General features: G+C 34.0%; 2 pseudogenes across 2 annotated transcripts; one reads left to right on the forward strand and one right to left on the reverse strand.

Annotated features, from left to right (window-relative positions):
- Window positions 1-302: 302 nt before the first annotated feature.
- Window positions 303-2,749, forward strand: LOC143619313 (aquaporin PIP1-3-like; annotated as a pseudogene). Its single transcript, XR_013151165.1, has 4 exons — window positions 303-702; window positions 1,662-1,959; window positions 2,352-2,492; window positions 2,591-2,749. The product of XR_013151165.1 is annotated as an aquaporin PIP1-3-like (transcript).
- Window positions 2,750-3,726: 977 nt separating this feature from the next.
- On the reverse strand, window positions 3,727-7,274 carry LOC143619314 (short-chain dehydrogenase TIC 32, chloroplastic-like; annotated as a pseudogene). Its single transcript, XR_013151166.1, has 6 exons — window positions 7,084-7,274; window positions 5,760-5,991; window positions 5,590-5,669; window positions 5,354-5,503; window positions 4,263-4,341; window positions 3,727-4,158 (listed from the first exon to the last, which is right to left on the reverse strand). The product of XR_013151166.1 is annotated as a short-chain dehydrogenase TIC 32, chloroplastic-like (transcript).
- Between the last annotated feature and the right edge of the window lie 269 nt (window positions 7,275-7,543).

The raw sequence follows: 7,543 nt of genomic DNA on the forward strand, positions 1-7,543 counted from the left end.
AACCAGCAATTTTTCATTTTTTTTTTATAAAGTTGAAGCCTTTACAGATAAATCAATATTAATACCATGAATTATGATTATAATACTTAATCAATACTTAAGCCCAAAAGAAGGCTGGCTTAAATTCCAGACACACTGTACCTGATAATAAGTTAATAACACAACACACGCGTTCTGTTCTTTCCAGAACAAACCAACCTTACACAAGTCATTATTCTTATCATCATTATTAAACTCCCCAATGATTAATTAATCACTAAATAAAAAAAAATTGTTAATTCAAACTGATAACTTCTCAACTATAAAACCCCCTGTACTCTGTCCTCACAAAACCACCACTCACAACTTAAATCTTGAGAGAGAAAACAACAACAATGGAGGGTAAGGAAGAAGATGTGAAGGTTGGAGCCAACAAGTATTCAGAAAGGCAGCCAATTGGGACATCAGCTCAAACAGATAAAGATTACAAGGAGCCACCACCAGCTCCTCTGTTTGAGCCAGGAGAGTTGAGCTCATGGTCTTTCTACAGGGCTGGGATTGCTGAGTTCATTGCAACTTTCTTGTTTCTTTATATCTCTGTGTTGACTGTCATGGGTGTGGTCAAGTCTCCTACTAAATGTGGGACTGTTGGGATTCAAGGGATTGCTTGGGCTTTTGGTGGTATGATCTTTGCTCTTGTCTACTGTACTGCTGGTATTTCAGGTATGGTTTTGTTAAAAATATAATCTTTGTTGTGTTTTTGGGATTGTTTACTAAGTTTGACCTTATGTCCTCATGTGTATTGTTTTTTCTTGTTGAAATTTTGAAATTGCATATAATGTATGTTGTTTTAGGGTTTAGAGATTGTTGACCAGGTTTGACCAGTGACCTTATGTCCTCTTGTGTATTGTCATTAAAAACTTTAATCTTGATCATGGTTCCTTCTTGTAAACTTCATGGCAAAAAGTCCAAAATCCCTGATATTTGCAGTTTTATTTTCTTGTGTATTAAAAATGAAAATCTAGCTTATTTTTAACTTTATGGCAAAATAATAGTTTAGTTTTTTTTTACTAATTTGGTTTTTTCATGCTAGTGCACTTTTCTTATAACCTACTGTAACGGTGTAGATCCTTAATCTATTTATATGCACAAGTTGTTGGTCTCTTTTTTTACAAACCATGTTCAGATTACAACAAAAAGTTCCATTTTTGACAAAAATATCATAATTTTAAGGTAAAAACGAGCGGTGTCAATATTTAGAGGTTTTAGGTTGTCATGTTTAACCCGTAAAATAAACATCTAGACTCGGGGCTGCCCAATTTAACTTGTTTAATTCCATGATAGTGTTCGGCTTGACATGGTTAGCATGTATAATTAACAAAACTCAAACTTGTTTAAATCAGTATAAAAGAAACATATAAGGTCAACCCACTTAACCCGTTCGAATTGTTTAAATAAATAATTAAGAAGGGGTGGGGTTATACGATTTAGGTATGTCCACGTTAAGGTTGATGTTTTTCGCATGAGGAAGTATATGGGTTGCATTCAGGCTTTTCAGTTCAACCAAATAATCAAGATTTGCTCTTCCAGCAAACACACTTATTCTTTTGAGCTTAAGTTCCAAACTTTACATAGATTTCTCTTCATTAACATTGAATATATTCCAATTTGGTGTAAAACAGGAGGACATATAAATCCAGCCGTGACCTTTGGTCTGTTTTTAGCAAGAAAACTGTCGTTGACAAGGCAGTGTTCTACATGGTGATGCAGTGCCTTGGAGCCATCTGTGGTGCTGGTGTGGTCAAGGGCTTCCAGGGCAAGCATCAGTTCACCGCCTTGGGTGGGGGAGCCAATGTTGTAGCCCACGGTTACACCAAGGGTGATGGCCTTGGTGCCGAGATTGTTGGCACTTTTGTGCTTGTTTACACCGTCTTTTCTGCCACTGATGCCAAGAGAAATGCCAGAGACTCCCATGTCCCGGTATGCATATTATTGCCTTGATCATCTGTTAACGAGGGCGGGTTGGTTTGGGTAACGGGTCAAATTGGGCCGTTTTAGAAAAGGTCAAACTTTGAGTTTGATTGTAGATTAGAGTATACTCTTGGCCTAATCGTCTAATAAAAAAGGCCCGGGTCGGGTTGAGGGTCAAAACGAGTTCTAACTACATAATGGATTCGGGTAAAACGGGCTGTTTTTGAAGAGGTCAATTATAGATTAGAGATTTAGAGCCTATTATTTCCCTGATAATCTTTTAACAAGGGTCGGGCCAAGCAACGGATCAAAACAGGTTTTTAGCCAAAACGGTTTCAGATCAAAACGGACCGTTTTAAAAAAAGGTTAAAACTTTGTGTTGACTTTGATCTTTATTGTAGATTTTGGCTCCTCTCCCAATCGGGTTTGCGGTTTTCTTGGTACATTTGGCCACCATCCCCATTACTGGAACTGGCATTAACCCTGCAAGAAGTCTTGGAGCTGCAATCATCTATAACAAGGACCATACTTGGAATGACCATGTAAGATTTCAATTTGACTTTTGAAGTCAAGCATTCATTTACTACTTATAGGCGCAAACTGTTAATTATGATCTAATTTTTCACATTTATACTTGCAGTGGATCTTCTGGGTGGGTCCGTTTATTGGAGCCGCACTTGCCGCTTTGTATCATCAAATTGTCATTAGAGCCATTCCCTTCAAGAGCAGATCTTAAATTCTTCTTATTTCTTTGATTTTTATTCCTTATGTCAATTATGGTTTATTGTTATTCATTTGTATGTGAATTTTTCTGTTATGTTGTAAATTATCCTCCCCCAAAGGGGTTTTCATTTTTCTTGTTTGTAAATCACTCTTTTGTAGATGGTTTCATTTGTTTTCTTGTTAAATAAAACTTTTGTTCATTTGGTAAATATTTACTTGTGCATAAACAAAGAAAACTACTAAAATGGCCGCTTACATTCTTTCACAACATATAAAAAATGGTCAAATAGTCAACCTAGGGTGAAAGATCCTGGCTGTGCCATTTTCAAATTTAATGTTAAAACTCCGCAAAATGACATTTTTTAAGCTAAAACGACGATATATGATACATGTCTACTTAAAATCTTTCAATTGAGTTATACAAATACAATTATTTAATTGAGTTATACTTGAATATAATCAGTTGTAATGATCACTCTCTATGCTTTATAAGTTTTGTTAAATACTCGAATCATTATTTGAGTAAAGGGTTGGTAAAAATTAAAAAAAAATCATGATTTTCCCACATAAGTTAGCCACAATCTATTTTTCTTGCAAAAACAAATAAATCACTTTATAAAGACTTCAATTACTATTGCAACAATGTTGTCTACTAAAATCATAATTAATGGATTCATTACCTATAATTCTTTATTTGAAAAACGTTCTGAATCTACAAAGATAGTTATTAAATTGTTAGCACCGCATAAAAACATTCCTTCTATAGTAGCTGTTAATTTGAATAAGAGAAACTCTGTTATAGCCATTTCTGTACATTCAATGTACTCTACGGATAGAGGAATACATAGAGTTGAACATAGTAAAATAAGAAATTGAAAGATTTCGTTGAAATTATTCGTTTGGAAATTTCCCGAACCTAACAAAGACTCTTTAAAAGCAAAATAAAATAAATGACTTATTTCAACTCAAACCTCTTATGATGAGTTACAAAGCTTACTTGACCCATCCACATGATATATGGTATGATTTCCTCAATAGTAACACATTTAAATATACCACAAAATTCAACTTCCGTCTTTCATCCAATATAAACCTTATAACGTTCTCAAAACAGTATCCACAAAAAATACCAACAAACAAACATTTAAAGACCATAAACCACCCAACAAAACAATCATAACAACCTGATCACTCCGATCGAGTCAACTCCAAACTGAAATTCCACAACTTCTTTGCCATTTCAGGATCATCAACAAACTTGCCCGCTTTTGATATGTTACTATCAGCAAAATACTCACCACTAACACCCTTCACTTGTGGATGCAATGCCACATAGCATGAAGTTGCAGCCCCTTGAGGAACATTCTTCAAGAAACTAAAAGCCAACCGGCTAAAAAACGAGGCCACAGTTCCTTGGTTACGCAGAAGGTTGGTTTTTATTACTCCCGGGTGTAGTGAATTCACTGTCACATTCGCACGTTCAACCTGATTACACAAATATTATAAGTAAATAATAAATTCAATGGTTACCCTTAATAATCATGAAATATTATCATCTTTTTTTTATTTAAATTAGTAGAGATAATCACCTGCAGGCGCCTTGATAGCTCCTTAGCATGCAATGCATTAGCAAGCTTTGACTGCCCGTAAGCAGAGAATGTGCTATAGCTAAAATTAAGACAACACAAAAGTTATAAAAAGCATTTCACAAGAACTGAAGAACCAAATATGTAAAAAATGTTTTCGTAGTACAAGAAATTAGGCCATACGTAGTGGGCAACAAAAAGAGGTGATATTGGGCGATAACACCGCTCCCCTGGGCGAAAAGAGGGGCGATAAGGGGCGGGGCGACAACAGTTTATCGCCTGCTTCCTTTCTTTTTTTTTATTATTATATTCTAATGTGTTATATATATATATATACATACATATATATATATTATTATATAACTAATGTAGCCCCTACACCATTACACTCCAAAAACAAATTATCACCCCTTGCTGACTGGGCGCCACACGGCGCAAAACGCCCCAATTTGTAGCCCCTCCACTACGCATAGCCTTAGGGTCCAACTAAACACAAAGGTCCTACTAGACACACCACTTTAACTGCTAACTGCCTTACTGCATCCAATTCTTGTGGCACATTTTTGAAAAAAGTTTTATTCGTTTAAAATGTTAACTTGTTTTCTTTTATATTTTTCAATATATAAGGTTTTACATATAGTTTTCAATGTGTTTATTTAAATCTAATATTTTTTATATATGTTTTCACAAACTAAGCCGTATATAATACATTTATTAGATACAACGCAAAGATTGAAACAATGTATTCGAAGTTATATAAAACAATATATTTTAAAAGTTAAAGAAGAGAACTCTCTTTTTCGGTTTCAGTAAAAAAACAGAAAAGATTAATAAAAACGAAAAGTGTTACACCATTGTCCATTGGATTCACCCTAGGAATTAGTTGTTAGCTAAATACTTTTGATGCTACGGTTCTCTTAGTCATAATAATAAAATCTTAGTATGCTTTAATATTTTGTTCTTATAAACTATCCGACCAAGTCACGTATTTTAAACAATATATATAAGTATTGACCCATATTTTCAACCCAACCAAACCCGTCCCCATTTTGACACCTCTAGTTTTAAATGCAAATACTAATAAAACAATGTACCTCTTTTCATCATTAATCTTGTCAAACCTAATTCCTTCAGGGTATGACATCTTATGAAGCTCGACACAATAACTATCCTTCCCTCCTTTTGGCATTTATCTGAAGTCTTCTTCATGGTATCCAACAACAAGTTTGTCAAAAGAAAATGGCCTGAACCAAACAAAACATGTTTTTTTTTTAAAACAAATCAAAAATCATGTTGTTTTGCGTTTAATAAACACTAAACATTAACATACCAATATGATTAGTTGCAAATTGCAATTCAATGCCGTCTCGTGAAAGAGTAAATGGAGGAGACATAATCTCTGCATTGAGACTTTACACGTCAAAAAGTCAACAAAATTAGTCAAACATATATTTTAATATATAAATCATTTTAAGTAATTAATAAAAAAATTTTCTTTACATTAGGATGTTTAAAGGAAGGTCCTTTGAAATGTAATCAGCCGCGAACCGTCAAACGGATGCTTGTGAGCTCAAATCTAACTCCATCACATCAATTTTCGCATTCGGGATTTTCGCAATAACACCTGCTTTGACTTTTTGACCAACTTGGAGATCTCTGACTGCCATTATTACATGGACCCCACGCAACGCAAGTACACTGGCCGTTTCTAACCCAATACCACTATTAGCCCCTAAAAATCAAATGTATATTGTAAGATGCACTAATAGAAAGATTTGCTTGCGCGTTCATTCGGGTCTTAAAAAAAATAAATGGGTCAATTTAGGTCCACTAAAATCAGGGCCGGCCTAGGGGTGTAGCCGGGTAGTCGACGGCCACGAGCCCGACACCCCACGAGGCCCGAAAAAAAAATTTGGAGTTTTTTTTTGTGTATTTTTATAAAAAAAAATTATGTATAATCAATGTTTCTACATAATTTCATAACCACTAGCTTGGTCTAGTGGTAAAGAGGTATGCCATCTAACCAAGAGGTTGTGGGTTCTAGTCTTAGTTGAGACATTTTTATGTTTATTTTTATACACAAGTTTTTTACACAACTCAAATCATAACTAAGTAATAAGTAAGCTTACTTAAAATTAATTTGTTTAAACAAAAAAAAAGTTTCTTTTACTTAAGGCTTAAAAAAAATGACGACTTTGACCCAAAAAGATTTCGTCTTTTCGAAGCCGGCCCTGACTAAAATCATCAAACAGGTCGATTTGTTTATACTCAAATTATACAACGGGGCAATTTGGGTAACTAAAAGTCTAAAACTACCGTGTCATTTAGAATTTCACCAATATTATATTTATATATTATTTTACAAAAGAAATCAAAAGTCAAAGAAAACATGTGACTAGTTCGACTTTACAAATGACTCATTCATTAAAAACTAAACATAATAATTTAATAAAACTATACATGGGACCAATATGATTACACAAAAACTATATGATTAGTCAAGTTGGGTGTATTCAGATTATACTAGTATAATCTAGTATCTAGTATTTGGCCAGTAGCCCACTATTATTTACTCAGTTTTACAAAGAATTCAAAGTCAACGAAAACATACGACTAGTTTGACTTTTCAAATGCTAGCATCACATTCCTATAAACTACAATTTACAAAAATTTGGCGTAATTGCACGAAGTAAAAACACAAACTAAAATAACAAATCGCAGAAATTGATTAAAACTCATACCCAAATTACGAACATCTACATGAATAAAGTCATAAACCAATCTAATAACATGAATTTAGAAAACAGAGTAAGAGTAATATTACCAGTAACAATTGCAGTAAGCCCACTTCCATCGATTCCATTGGTAACATCTTCAGCTCTTGAATTTGCAGAGAACCCTGATGGCCCGCTGAATTGTGAGTAAATCCACGTCATTTTGGCAATCAAGTGGCCTGTGAAACTTGTAATAATTGATCCTAAACCAGAGGATTTGAAGTTATTCAGAAGATGGATATGATCATATGATATAGATACAAAAAGGGGGTTACTTATATTATTATGGGGTTTGAACAGAAGAGAAGAATAATATAATAAGAATAAGAACAGAGAAGGCGGCTTGCTGTTTCACGCGATTTCAGAGGACGAATAAAGAAAGTTTATGTGAGTGGAATGTTGAAAGGTTTGGAAATAAATTTTGTTATTTATATTGTGTCCTTGTAATTATACCTGTTTTTAATTTCATACACCCATGGTATTTTAAAAAGTTACCATAAGAGGTGATTT

Source organism: Bidens hawaiensis, unplaced genomic scaffold (genome assembly GCF_021521415.1).
Source record: "Bidens hawaiensis isolate Kalapana, Puna unplaced genomic scaffold, B.hawaiensis_p1.1 tig00002423_1, whole genome shotgun sequence".
In the NCBI taxonomy this organism is placed as follows: domain Eukaryota; kingdom Viridiplantae; phylum Streptophyta; class Magnoliopsida; order Asterales; family Asteraceae; genus Bidens; species Bidens hawaiensis.